Source organism: Cyprinus carpio, chromosome A9, assembly GCF_018340385.1.
Source record: "Cyprinus carpio isolate SPL01 chromosome A9, ASM1834038v1, whole genome shotgun sequence".
NCBI classification, from domain to species: Eukaryota; Metazoa; Chordata; class Actinopteri; order Cypriniformes; family Cyprinidae; genus Cyprinus; species Cyprinus carpio.
The window spans coordinates 32,238,331-32,254,331 of record NC_056580.1 but is presented as its reverse complement, the minus strand read 5'-3'; the positions used below and the strand labels follow the sequence as shown (position 1 = coordinate 32,254,331).

General features: G+C 35.1%; 1 pseudogene; it reads right to left on the bottom strand.

Annotated features, from left to right (window-relative positions):
- Nucleotides 1-16,001, bottom strand: part of LOC122146218 — a 33,521-nt pseudogene that overhangs the window by 1,321 nt on the left and 16,199 nt on the right.

The window sequence follows — 16,001 nt, the reverse complement described above, 5'->3', positions numbered from 1 at the left end:
ACATTTCTTATTATTCAATGTTGAAAACAGTTTTTTTGCTGCTTAATATTTTGTTGTGGAAATCCTGAAACATATTTTCCAGGATTCTTTGATGAAATAAGCATTTTATTTAAAATGAAAATCTTTTTCCCCCAAATGTATTTTGTTTGAACATGTATGGGAAGAAGACTTAATCACATCATTCATCAGGCTGTGATTTCTGTTTTTTATGGTAACAATAACTGATAAGTGGACAGCCTTTTACTTCTGTAAAATTCACTGTGATCTCAAAAATCTTCTAAAAAGTGAAATAAAAAAAACTAATAATTATTCAAATAAAATATATATATATTAAATTGCCAAATATTTTTTTCTTTTTCAGTATATATCACATAATTAAAAACCTCATAGCACATAATCATGAAGAATAGACTTGATTTTGAATTTTGTCTCGTAATGGAGGAGTGGATTCACTCACCATGTCCAGGAGCAGGTAAACAGACTCCCTGTTCCGTGTAGTGGTTTTATCCGTCTCCTGTCCAATCTTCAGCAGGCTGGAGGAGGCGAGCTGTGGGAGAGAATTACAGGGTTTTATTAAGCTGCAAATTCCCACAGAGAGAGTTGCACAAATTGAGTGTTTATTGTTGACATGTTAACGTAAATGGCATGTTGTGTATTAAAAGTATTGGAAATTAAAAAGCTTTAAGCCTGGAATTAGGACAATTACTACTAATAGTTACATACCGCGAGGAACTCTTTGAGGCGATCCTCTATGCTGCCCTTGTGGATAGTGAACAGAGCAGCAGCAATCTGGTTTATCGCTTTAGCCAGACAGTGAATGTTGTTGCAGTGACCTTAAAAGATTTAGAGAAAGTTAACACACACACACACACACACACGCGATAAATGCCACGCACATTAAAACGCGGCGTTCCGCGGACCGCAGTTCAAACAGCACAGATGTAATCTGATTTCATTCGCAGCGGTTCAGCGCGAGACTGAAATGTAAAAATTGGTACCTTTCTATTGCGGGACTGTACTGTGACATCACATTGCTGGCTAGGGTTGGCATGGAAACGGCCACGAAGACCATCAACAGGCAGGCGATCTTGTACTCCTCCTCTGGGCTAATATTTTCTGTTACAAACAGAGAATTGAGTACATTAGTTTTTTACTTTAGGTAGCTCAGAGAAATACTAATGTGTTGCCATTGTGAGATGGCAGGGAAATTGCATTTCTCTCTCTGGACAGTGTCCGGAAATCTGTGCAAAGAGCCAAGAAAAACGGCACTAGTGTCCAAAAATTAACTCTTATTTATGTTATTAGTGCAACAGCATTTGGGAGTGATTCAATTAAGTCTAGTTTGAGTTGACTCGCTATTTAGATAGCAAACAGAAGACGTTTGGATTTAACCATCAGGGGAACAGAACAAAAACATCAGTGCTGGCCAAGAGGCCCAGGAGGGTCTGGGCTGCTCTGAGAAAATGAAAGCTGTTCACCGGAGAGCTTTGCTCAGTTCTGGAGAACTGCTATGTGGAATGAGATATGTTTAGGTGCACAAGGCTCTTCTCAGGAAGCTGATTCCTCGAACGGGCTCTAATGCCAGATGAGGGTATGATAAGCATTGCTGGACAAATGCATCTGAAAACAGCTGTGCGAGGGAAGCTACTTTGAAACAAACTTTGCAAACTACAAAGATGCACATTATTCAAGTAGTGGTTACTCTTTACAGTAAGGTTACAAAAATGTTAAGAATTTTTCGATATAGTGCAATTTTACATACACTACCATTTACAAATTTTTCAGTCTGTAAGATTTTTTTTAAATGTTTTTGAAACAAAAATACTTTTTTGTAAGAGATTTATATTCTGATGTTATTTGATAAAAAATACAGTACAAATATTGTGAAATATTACTGCAGTTTAAAAATGCAGTTTTCTATTTTAATATATTTTAAAATGTATTCTTGTAATGGTGTTGCTGAATTTTCAGCATGTTGAAAACAGTTCCCTTATTTCTGTGGACATTTTCAGGATTCTTTAAAGAATGAAACGTTCAAAAGTACAGCATTTATTCAAAATATAAATATTTTAATTACATTATAAACTTTTTTTTTTTTTTTAGCAATTTAATGCATCCTTGTATCAATTCTTTCTTTCAAAAAAAAAACTCTTGGCGCCACGTTTGAATAATAGTGTAAACGAATACATTTATAACATCATGTTTTTAAAAAATAACAATAGTTAATTTATGAGGAACAAAACTCCATAGTTATAAATTACATAAAATAAAACACTTTATATAACTGAGCATAATATAAAAAATATTGTGATAAACAGTAGTATTTAACTAAAAATTTCCAATAAACGATAATGTAAAATGCCTTGCATAGACTTGAATGAATCAGTGACTCTTTTTGAACCAGTTAACTGGAACAACCTGTCTGAATGAACTGATTCATTAAAATTAAGTTTGTTTGATTAATGCCTCAGTTTGCATGTCTGTAAAACTGCATTGTAATACAGAGCCCAAAAAAATAAAAAAATGCTTGCAGCATTTATAAATCAAGTAGCATTATTTTGTCACATAACATGGTTACAAAAAGTTGTTGTTACTGGCAATGCTATTTCGAAGAAAACCAAGTTCCTATTACACTACTAAAAAGTTAGTAGTGTCGCTTTTAGTTAGCTACTCTTCAACACCGAAACATGACACTCATGAGAAACTAAAGTGCAGATCTGCTATGCACAGATATTTTGTATTATTTTTAACTCTGGAGGTTGTGGTCAAGATAGGCCTGGCCATGTGAGGTTTTAAACTTTCTCACAGAAATAATAAGACATGGTAAACTGATACTGTGACTGAAGTGACCATGGGTGTGGATGTAATGCATGTTTCTGAGTGTGTATTATAGTGTGAGGTTACACCATAATCACAGTGCAAGTGAGCATCCTAACACTGCAGTACTTGATCAGATTAGACCTGAAATAAACCATGTGATTCCACTTAACCTTTCAACACAACCCAAACCTATTTTACAGCCAGCTAGCTTGCATCGAAGGTCTTAATACAGGGATTTCTGGTAAATCATTTGGCATGAAATGGTCTTTAGATTTGAGCACCAAAGTGCACTCTGGAAAAAGAATTCCTGTTCAGCTTTTCTTTCAACTACGTGCACACCGACGTCAAACTTTGTTAACTACCTATTTTGTAGCAAACACTGATAAAAGGTGATTTCCCAAAGTGGACACTCTGCGTTTTAACAAATCTAGAGCAAAAACACCTGATGCATATCGACATAATCTGCACTTTCTTAAGAGGCCAAAACCAAAGCACTTCCAGTTACAGCATTTTATTTTCCTCTGAAAGGGAAAAAACTGGGCCAGTTTATATTTTGATGCCAAAAATTTACATCTGGGTTTGAAATGGCCTGATGTGCAATACCATTTTGAATGGTCTGAAATAACCTACCAGACTTCTGGGAAGACAAAGCCACTACCAGAGCAGGGTCGATTTCACAGGGCAGGCCTGCAGCAGAAGACAGCTCGTACACGTTCATGGCGACCTGAGAAAAGGGAGAATTTCAGGTCCGGCGGCCCGTCGTTACTGCTGACGGCAAGTCTGAACGTCACCTACCTTCATGTCAGTTTCACGAGGAATGTGGTCTTTGAAGTCTTCCACAGAGCTCACAAGGAAGGGAATGTGGCAGGACAGCACCTGGAGAAAAGGATAAATCTGTGATTAGAGCTCATTTGGCCTACAACATCTTCAAACTAAGGAACAGTTAACCAACTCAGAATAGTTTACTCAACCTCACTTCATTCCAATGCTGTATTATATTATTTCTTCCTTCAAACACAAAAATCAGAAGGATGTCTTAGCCGCCCTTTTCCTTAAAATAAAATGGACAGTGATTTACAGGACCAAGCTTCAATAAGCACAAAAAACCCTACATAAATAGTCTATAATGACTCACTGGTTCTCAATTCCAGTCCTGGGGACCCCCTGCTCTACACATTTTGCATGTCTCTTTCACACTTATGCATATTCAAACTTGTCATGTGACACGTGACAACTAAACCGAAGTATCTTCAGGTGACACATTTGAAAAAGTTTCATTTTAGTATTATTTATATCATATCACAGTATTTAACAACTTGCATAGCGTTTTATTTTTATATTTTCAGTTTTAATTTTAATTAGAGTTTTATGTGCTTTAGCCATTTTTATTAGTTTTTATATTTTATTTATAAGATTTGACTTACAGTCAAGAAAAAAGATTTTTAATATTGTTAGTTTTAGTTAATAACAACAGATTTTAAAATATATGAGAATGCAAAGTAGATCTGAGAGCTGCAGAAGCTCTGTTCATTGCACGACTTCAGAAGATACGTAATATAGTGCACAAGTAATATAGACAACTTATTTGGTGCTTTTTGGAGCTTGGCAGTACAAATGATCACCCATGTTTACTGTATGAGAAAGAGCGGCTTGGAAATTCTACATAACATCTTATGCATTTCATGGAAGAAGAGAAAAGCTAATACAGGATTGTAATGAGCAAGATGTCAGCTATAAGGTGTACAGTAAGGTGTCCATGTGAGAGTAGAGCAAGTCATGAGAGAAACGAGATGAGACATCTGGATAAAAACTCACATCTCTGAGAGCTTCTTGAGCTAGAGAGCGGAACGACAAAATCACGCCAATGATGGTCATCCGTTTCAGCACGCTGTCAACTGCTACAGAAATAGAAGACAAGCCATATTAATAACTTCCAAAAATAAGCCATTTTCTTCCTTTAGTACTACTAAAAATAGGTCTGCAGGTGGTGTGTGTATATGGGCCACATTCCTCAGAAGGGATTTCTAAATTCCTGCTTATATTTGAGCTCAGTAATATGACTGTATGAGGACAAGCCATAACAAATAGCACAAATAGCTCTGTTTTGTTGGCCCTGTCTGCAAGCTTATTAGAGCTCATACCATGACATTCCAAACAGCCTAATACAGGGCTTCTCAACCTGGGGTACATGGAGATGACTGGAAATTTACAATGTTTAAAATATTCCAAATATTTCATTTAAATTCTCATTTTTATATTTTTGGAGTTGTATTTGTCATTTCTCACCTTGTCTCACAATATTAATATAGCTTTGTGTATGTCTCTAAAACTATGTCAATATGTGAACCACTTTGACAGGAAGACATATAATCAGAGAGAGAGCGAGAGAGAGCGAGAGAGGAATTTATTTGATAAAGTACTTAATTTAGTATTGTATATACTCTGTGATCAGAATATCTGTCCAGTACTGATTATTTCACAAAAAAGCATATTAATATAATAATATACAAATATACACGTCATTTTTGAAAGAAGTCTCTTTTGCTCACCCATGCCGCATTTATTTGCTTAAAAAACTCAGTTATATCATTAAATATTATTATTTTAATTTAATTTATTTCTGTTGGCAAAGCTGAATTTTCAGCATCATTACTCCAGTCTTTAGTGTCACATGATCATTCTGATCATCAACATTTTTACGGAAACGTCTTATTTTTCCTGGATGCATTTATCTTTCGTAATATAATTTATTTTACTGTTAATTTACTGTCTTTTGATCTTTTTTTGTGTCCTTGCTGAATAAAAGTCTTAACTGTTTTTTTGTTTTTTTACACAAATCTTACCGACCCCAACTTTTGATTTCGGTATTGTATATAATTATAAGTCCCACAACTGATACACACATGTGAGTCGCTTAAAGAGTGCTGCCATATGATCCGGCTTGTCAAAGCTGGTCCTCATCTGGGTCAGAACTTCCACATTGTCCACCACAAGTTTCTGCAAGGGCAACAAAAGACAGTGAGATAAATAAGCAGAAGAATTAGGTGAATAGGTCTGAAGCAGTCTGTACATCTTTCCAGACAAGGACATCATAAGCTACATTCACCTTTAAAAGGAATTAAAATTATATAACAACAGCATTTATGACAATCTGATTATCAGAATCAATAAAATGCGAAACATGCTGTTGACTGAACTTAATTTTGAACACAGAAAATTACTTTTAACACCTAGGCAGAACAATCTTAAACAGTAGCCGATTAAAGGCATGAAACTGCCTGAGACGGGAACAGTGAAGAAACGCAAAAGAACGAGTTTGCACGTCAACAAATGATTTGCGTAATTTGAGCTCTAAGAGAAAACATGTTCCTCGTTAAAGTCCTTTGGTGAACAGGGTGCAGAAGAATAGAAATGCAGAATAAACCATTTCACTCCACAGCTGATTGTGGCTCAGATAGGAAACTTGGTTCCCCCAAATTACTTTCAGCTGAAGCAGAGAGGTTTGCATGTTAGAACATCACTGATATGTGCCAAGCCTGTGTTCACACACTTCGGTTGGTGGTTGTTGCTCAAGAAACTTTTATAATGCAGAGGGCTGTTTCAATTACATAAATCAAAAAACATGAAATGCATACTGGAAAAAGACAAAGAACACATACATACAGATGAACTGCCCAAGAAAAAGAAAAAGCAGTCCATTCCTTAATCACTGTGTCAGGGAGTGCAAACAATACACCATTCATACCCTTTACCTTCAGTGTAATCAAACTAGCATTTGGTTCAGGTTTGATCACAGTTGTGGTTAATTCATCATTGCTGACAGTTCTCAGTTGTCGTTGTCTAAATGTTATGCAATAACTCGGAGTGAGGGGAAGTGCTACCTAAACTCTGTTCCCGGAAAACAGGGCCACATGGAATCTGTGGCTGCAGTAATCCAAAGAAAGCTCTTCATATTTCCGCAAAATTGGAACATCCTTCATTCACAAAGTTCTACACATGTTCTTGTGTTTTTGTTTTACATATTTGGATAATTTAATCATGTTTTACAAATGCATTACTCTCAGCCATGTTTTAAGGTCATGAGCTTCAATACATTGTACCTTGTTAAAAATTGACAGATTTCACACATTTTCTCCTAAAATCATATATATAAAAAAAAAGACTCAGTCTAGACCTGCCAGTTAATCAAAGTGATTTTTTCCCTAAAAAAATAAAATAAAATAAATCATAATAATGAAATACATAATCATGCAAGTTAATAAATTACAAAAAAAAAAAAAAAAACCCAGTGATGTTTTCAAATAAATAAATACTTAATACTTAATACATAAATAAATGCCAAATACATAAATGAAAACTGAATAAATACACACATACATACAAAATGAAACATACCAAGTTAGTTAATAATTAAACAAATCAAATTTTACAGATTCAGTCTGGGAGTTGAAGTAACGGTGGGAATCACTGTTTAATAGGAAGACTAAAAAGAAGCTCTAATTGCTTTCAGGCCGTCTCCAACAGAGAACTGTGCTTCCGAAACGCTCTCAGAGGAAGGCAAAGTAGTCAGAACTGCAACAAGACCCTTATCACTCACCTTTAGTTCAGCCACCTGGGAGGAGATGTGCCACATGAGGCTCTCGCTGAGGAACTTCATCCCGTATGGACCCAGCAGCTCAGACAGGGAGCGCATTTCTGAGAGACAAATACAAGAGTGATTAGACATGCTATGACAGTATGATTGTGGATATAATCAATGTGCAGCTGCAGAAAACATTGTGTTCAGTTTCTAAACAAGGAAATCCTTCATTCAAAGTGTCCTTGTGGAGAGCTTTTCCCCTCACCAGATATGTCAGAATACTCCTCTGCATTAAAGGTGAGCTCATTCTCTGTGGGCAAGTTGACGAAGGCCTTCATGGCAGGAAAGTAAGCGATGTGACCGTTGCTGACCTGCCGCAGTAGAGTCTCCAGATACCTGCACACAGGTTAACATCAAACCAAAGTTCATTATAAGACATCACAGGCACCTCTTTATTTAAAGACTATTACACAATAACACATCAATGTTTTAATTTGAACTGTTTGAACATGTTATGTAGAACATTGTTTGTCAGAAATTAAACAAATTTCTCAAATTTCATTTGATTATTTTTTAATAATTTTTATAATTTTATTTATTTTTTATTTTGAACTTTGATGGTTTTATGTAAATCCTAACACACAAAAATCTGAAAAAATTAAAACAGACAACACAATTTCTGAAAAAATCAAATGCAATACATAGGGCCCTATTATTGTTAGTGAATTACTGTTTTTATTTATTAATTCTTTTAATTATTGTTAGTGTATTATAGTTTTATGAATTTGTTTAGACATGTTTTTTATTATTAAATGTACTTAAACCATTTAAAAAAAAAACTTTGGGGGGAATTTTGGGTAATATTAAAATGCAATTTGAGAAAAAATAAAACAGATTTCATAGGGCACTAGTTAATATACTTCATAACCATTAAATACTTAAAAAAAAAAAAAACTGTTCAAGTTATAATTACATAATTGTTCACGTGAATTAAAATAGACCATTTCGCGCTGGCAACATTTGTGTATACTATGTATTTTTATGCTGTTTAGAGCATCATAAGTTGTAAGCTTGGCAGCATACTAATGCCAAACTGTATTTGAGTTTAGTCAAGGCTTTGTATTAGGGGTGTTTTTGTTAAGCTTCCTATGTTGCTCTAAATGGGTAATTTAAGAGGTTCTTTTCAGTTAGGATGTCTTAGAAGCCAGCAGTCTATGCATGCAGATTAATTTGGTTTTGGAATAGAGCCATTCATCCTCACTCTGTGGCTGTTCTGAGATTCTTCTGGATATGTAGGAGTCTCAAACAGTTGGTGTAGAGGCTGGTGATGGTTGGTTCTCACGCATGGCTGCAATCGAGGTGTTAGGGTCCGCTGCGTTATGCACGTTTGTTGAACACTCCAGTGATGTCAATCTCGCAAAAACAGATCTCGATGGACTGCAACGCACTGTCATGTAGGCCTTTAACGCTTCGGGTGAGCAGCTCCTCTGATGGTTTAAGCGATTTCCTGTGTGGCCTGGTTGTACATGGTCATGCCGACTATGGACCTGAGAGACAGGAAACAGTCAACAAGCACTAAAATAACAAAAAGAATCACCCCCTACTAACTTTTTAGCAGTATGCCTCTGTGTTTTTTTTTTTTTTTAACACATGATTAATTGGTGCATGTACTGCTAAAGGAACAAACAGCTTGTTCTCATAATATTATCAAAATGCAACCTTTCATATCACCTCAGAGACATGTTCAATTTTACTCAGAAATAGTTCCCATTTAAAAGTCATTAAATTCAACATGAAATGCTGCTTCTGCAACCCATAAAAAATTATTTTATAGGATTTAAATATTTTTAAGTATAAACCCATTAAGAGATAAAGTTAAATTATATAAATGATAAACAATCAAAGCTATTTTAACATCACTTAGATACTATATTTCATTACTAGGTAATATAATTCATATTTAATATTTTTGAATCAGTTTATATTTTAGTTTAAATTAAGTTGAGAAATGTTGCTTTGGCAACTAGCTGAATTAAAACCGTTTGTATATTATATTTTCATTTAGCGTTTATTTCAAAAAAATATATTTTTTTTTTGTATAGGTTTTGTTTCAATTTTTAGTTAATAATAATAACCTGTAAAATAATAAATCTATATTGAGTAGAATATTTTCAGAGCAAAAACAGGATATTGTATGAGGGAAAAAAAAATGGAGCAAAAAGCATATGAAAAATCTGTGGATATCCAAAAAGAAAAGATTCAAAAGAAATTGGAGGGAAGTTATTACATTTTGATAAAGGCTTATGAAGACAAAACATTTTTTTTCTTTGGAATAACATGCACCAATGAATCAATTTCACAGTAAGACCTGAGTATATGTTAAGAAAGTAAATGGGGTCCAATTTGGACTTGGTTATGTGGTGTTGTTTATATGCCATGCAGCCCACTGAGCAGAGCCATAACAACATTTTTATGCTTTGACTCGAGATCAAGGCCATTTACCCTGTCAGATGGAAATGGGTAATAACAGCACATGGTTGGGTGGTGAGATCTGCTAACAGGGTCTCTAAGAGAAGCCATTGAGGGGTTCACAGCCCCTGGAGAGAGAGAGACCCTTCAATGTATCCATCATCAGAGTTTTAGACCAAATAGTGGAAATTACCTGTTATTCCTCTGCCTGATCTTTATTTAGCTGGATAAATGCTATTAATGGAGACTGTACTCGTAAATCATGCCTAACCCAAACTCTCTCACTGCTAAACCAATAAATTACACAAATCGGGAATAATAAACCCCAGGAGGGCCTTTAAGCCGTTGGCTTCAAAGCTTACTTAATAAGTGAGAGCTGGACAGCACCTTTCCTTGACACAGAATGCAACAGTAACTCCTCTATATGAGGCAACCAAAAATGATTGAGAGGATCAGTGGGTAATGTAACTGGCAAAGCGAGCAATGACGTATATATATGCAGTGTAGTGGCCAAAATTCAGTCTAGGCTATTGGGGTGTTTATACCCACAGGATTCAGGAAAAAAGGTCTGATCCGAGATTATAGCATTTTCTCCACTACATCGGATTTTTAATACTGTTAATATTGCATACGTGCATAACCAAAGTAGAAATGTAAGTAAATGATAAAATCTATGTATATAATGCATATGAGAATTCTTTTTTTTTATAATATAAAAAATATTTATCATAAATGCATACATAGTTTTTTTTAAATTTATATAATGTATATTCTTAATATATATATATATTTTTGTAATTTTGTATTATAATATATTTTACATTTTATAGAAATAGAAATTCTAGCATAGAAATTTGAATTAAAAAGTGGTACTATTATTTCAAGAATATATTTTTATATAAATGCAATACACATGATCTTAATACAAATAATACATTTTTTAATTTCATATTGAGAAATTAATAATAATATATTTTTATACTATGCAGGGGTTCCTAACTCTTTCATGAACACCAGATTCAAGGACTTTCAAGGACTTTTAAAAGTACCATTTTATTAAATCAAGCACCTTTGAAATTCACACACCCCAGCACATAACATCAAGAAAGTCCTTACTGTACTTTACCATATTTCCCACTTACACTTAATATTTACATAAAGGTTTTCAGGAGTAATAAATTACGTTTTGAATGTGTAGGTTTTATAAATTTAAACTGCTTTAGATAGTCGTGGTTTAAAAGGATCTTGAAATCCATTAAATTCATTACTGCTAATATTCAAATGCAGTTCTGAAATATTGATAAAAAATGCATTACACTGAGCCTTTTTGTTGTAGTTCTGTGGCCAAAATTTAAGAGTGTTTTTAAATTAAGAATGTCTCTAATTTTTAATTAATAAAGCAGCTGCTAAATGTTGTGATAACATTTATTAAAAATTATTTTGTAAATCTCTCTTTATTATAGAAATCCCATTGAATTTGCACTTTCCGGCATTGAGACTGATAGCTAATTAGCACTGCTTCTCCATAGGTTAATGCGGCTAGACTTTGGGATTGGGTTCCCCTTGGGCATAAATCTCGGTTAGGGTAAAACCCGCTACCGCGAGATTTGCCTATTTAAATACCCAGCATATTGATAGCGGCTCACTGATGTGTTGAAAATTATATACCATATCGGGAACAGGACACACATTGCAGGAAGGCAGCGGGGTAAGCTGCGCCAGGGGCTAAAGGCACACCTTAAGAAAAACTGTGCTATTCACTCCGCCTAAATATATTTATATTTCAAAATATACATACAAAATAATAAATACAAAAATATGTTTGTATTGACTGATATGAACAACTGATTTTGTGTGAAAATAAACAATTCAAGTTATTTGTTTGTTTTAAAAATCCTATAGCCTAAATGTATGAGGTGCAAGAGGGCCTTTACTAACCATGGGAAAGCTATACTGGTAAAGAGCCCCTAGAAGGGATACATAGATACCTTAAGCCCCTAAAAAATAATGTTGTTGTTGTTTTTGTTTTAATAATGTTTAAGTTAATACTTGTTCAAAACATTCACTTTAGCAGAGTTTGTACTATTTTCTGCACATTTTGAAAATATAAATTATTTTTTGTTCAGGGAATCTGCATATAAGGCGTTTTGTGGCATATCGCCAAAAAGAACTTAAATTACACTTTCAGTTTTGATGCGTGCAGATAAAGGAGCAATGCATCAATAGAAGATCTGTAAATGGTATACTTTATTTGACTGGCCTTTTACATAATAGAAAACTTTGTGCATTTATAAAATAAAAGAAAACAAACAGTGCATTTGTCTGCAGCTGCTGGTCTCGCGTGATCTTCATTTAGAAATAGCCTATGTTATTAAAATGAACTGAAACTCAGCAAATACTCCACACAGAGATATGAGAGATATTTCTATAGATGTCTTGACATGTCTACTTTTAAGCTAAGCAAGTCTTGCTCGACAGCAAATATTAAGTAATAAAGTAATCCATATGAAATAGCGCCAATGTCCAGTCTTTACGTCTCCCTTCACTAACTCTATGCGACCACGCCCAATACTGATGCCTTGGTGGGGTTTTAACCGCGGGTCCGGCTTTTATGAAGTATTTGGCCGCCCAACCTATACCTGCAAATAAAATCCCATTTCCTTACCGCTTAAGCCACGACCGCGCCCAGGTTATAGGGCAACCCTATTGCCAGATTCAGCTATCAAACTGCCCAGCTATTTCGCTTCAGCACAGCATTTCTCACACACACAGCGAGGATTAAGCGCATGCTATGGCAGTGAAGTCTCTATCCACAAACAGGCATCATTACTTCGTCTGCAGATATAGATTTTTTTTCATTGCACTACAACAAGTAATCCCTAGGCAGCCTATATATGTATAATATTTTAAGCGAGCCCTCCCCTGCTAGGTTTATTTGCACGGATTATGTTGGAATGCATCTCATTCTTGTTTCTGCCCGTGAGTCGTCGAGCTGCGTCATGGTAGCCAGTCCGGAGTGTTAATATGGCTAATTAAATGAGTTCAATTCAGCTTTTCACAGCTAAATATATGAACTTACCTGCTTTAGAATAGCCTACTTTATATTTTAGCGTGTTTGTTTGTATCAATATTAGTGTTAAACTGTTGGACTTCAGAGTGAGATCTACTCTTCAGTTTTCACCGTTGATTGACTTTACAGAACATTTTAGACCCCAGTAACTTCCGTGCGCCAGATCACGTAAATTTGTCTGGGCCTTGCTGATGATGACAGATCAGATCCGACTACATACTGAACTAAGCCGTTTTAAATACGAGTATTTTTATATTTAACGTTAGTTTATCAGTATATTTTGGAAAGTATTTTTATTTTATTTATTTATTTTTTTATTTTTTTTTTATTATTGGTGATTCCGGCTCTCGGGCCACCTGTACGGTTTAAAACACCAAATAGTTATGCTTATGACAAAGAAGAGTCTCTCTCTTGCTCCACCGTAATACCGCGATCGTGTATCAATCGATCTGATCTGATTTGAACAATTACCATATCGCCCCAACACTTTTTTTTATTTGTTGTTGTTGTTTTGTTTTTAATGCACCCGGCCCCAACCGCCCTTAGCAAATAAAGTTGCAATTTCTTTACCGCCCTAACCCGACCAGCAAGGGTAACCCGCGCCGAGATCACTCATCCCACAGCGCTATAGATATAAACAGCCATGTGAAGCTGCGGTAAACATTATTAATATCATGTTTTTTAAATATGATGGTTTCATTCTAAACATGGTGATTATCTCCAAGAAGGACACCCAACATAATATGGTATTTAGCATCTGAATATCATGTCAACAAATGGAAAAGTCAGCAATTTATTAATTATCATGTTAATCCGCTGCCAGGCGAGGCGCTTTACCCCAAATACCATACATTTACATATTCTTTCATTTAAAAAGCGTTGCTTTATAATTATCATAATCAAAAATCATAAAGAGACCTTTGTCTCAAAATATATGTGCATTAATTTTAGCTATTCTCATTTTGCTACTTAAATCAACAACATTTAAATATATATATATATATATATATATATATATATATATATATATATATATATATATATATATATATTAGATCAAACAAGCACAGAATCAACTTTAGCTGCTGCACTTGTGATCGTAATGTCAGATATCAAACGGAGATAACCCCGTGTGTTTTGTTCTGTTTTTGACAGAAGCACATATCGGACAATTTGAAAAATATCAGCATAAACAAAACTGATTTCAAATTTAATTTAAAGAGCACTTTCAAGGACCTATGTTAGTTTTCAAAGTACTTTCCAGGCCTTGAATCCATATGTCTGAAATTCAAGTACTTTCAAGTACTTTCAAGAAGCGTGGGAACCCTGACTATAAAATACTATAAAAATACACACACACACACACACACACACACACACACACACACACACACACACACACACACACACACACACACACAGGCAACCAGTAGAGATAGAAAGTAAACAAACTCGATTATCCAAAAATTGCATTACCACATGGTTATACAATATATAATACATTCTTTTTTCCATAGAATTTCCAGAAATTCATACCATCCAGCCCTATAGGGATGGTAGCTTGACTTACTTAGTGAAGCGGATCTCCAGGTGGGAGGTCAGGTACTCAGCGTGGGGTGAAGGTGTGCTCCCAGACCATCATGTTGGGGACGTAGTTGATGGAGAAGCAGAGCTCTGACAAAGCAGTGTGTAGTTTGTCCAGACTGTAAAAAAAACAAAACAGACAACAGCCTTAAAAACTAATTTCCTTCAGATTACACAGTCAATCAAGGAAAGCTTAACCAGCACAATAGTGCTGCTCACCATGGGGCCACACCGCTAATATACTGTTACTACTGCTCATGTGTCCATGACAGGCTTTAGGATAAATCCATTTTATATTATAAGGAGGATCTGTTTGAATATCTGCCAAATGGGAGGATAATACAGTAAAGGCCTCCAGCAGGGTTTTTGTTTAACACAGTGATTCTCAACTGGTAAGATCTAATATTGACTCAGACATGCCCTCATTGATGAAAAACCATGAATTACAGAAACCAATACAAGGTAAAAGGAAAACTTGACCCAGACTGAATTAAATATGAGTAACCAAGTGCTCGACTAGATCGAAGAGTGAGTTTCATCCTTACTTGGTGACCAGGAGTCTGTTCTTCCTCATGCTCTCAACACCAGGCTTCTCTCTCTCCGGTTCACCCTTCTTCCCCGTCTGCTTTTTCGACTTCTTGTTCACGGCCTGACTGATGGTTTTGGCACAATGTTTTGGCAGTAGCTGTGCAGAAGAGCAACAGGAAAAAGACATTTTTAAAAGTCAACATGAAATCAAAATGTACCCTACTTACTTTCTTAATACAATTTCATGGTAATAATCTGCACAATTCATCAGTGCACATTATTAAAAATAATAACAAATATGAGCATTTAGAGTTGGGGTTGAAAATTCTCTCTTACAATAATGGGAACGACTGATTACATACTTAAAATGGAAACAGAAAGGAAACTTGAACATGCAAGCCTGAAACACGAGTGTAATGAATGATTGGGTATCGGGAAATAATTAAAGCTAGCTCATAAATAGATTCATAAATACATATATTTCTGTTGCATTATAGAAAAAACAAGCACATCCTGTCTCGCGGCTGACACAAGAAGAGGCGTACGCTGCCTGCGTACAGTCAGATTTCGCCAAAATGGTGCTATGCTGATGTGGGAGTAGAGTGACACAGAGGAGACAAATTGTTGAATAAAGTCATAAATTTTATGGACCTTGACATTGTATTTTACTTGGTAGTCTATGAGACAGTCACAAAGCCTCCTGTTTTGATCAAAAATATTCTTAAAATTGTGTTCCGAAGACGAACAAAGCTTTTACGGATTTGGAACGGACATGGGGGGTAAGTGATTAACGACAACATTTTCAGTTTGGGGTCGAGTTATCCCTTTAAATGACTGGAATCACTTGCCTTTGAAATGATCTGTGATATTGTACATCCTTGCTTTTTAATACAATTAACAGGTTAATTCATATCTTAATTCAAACGAATTGAACCGCATAAACCTTTTCAA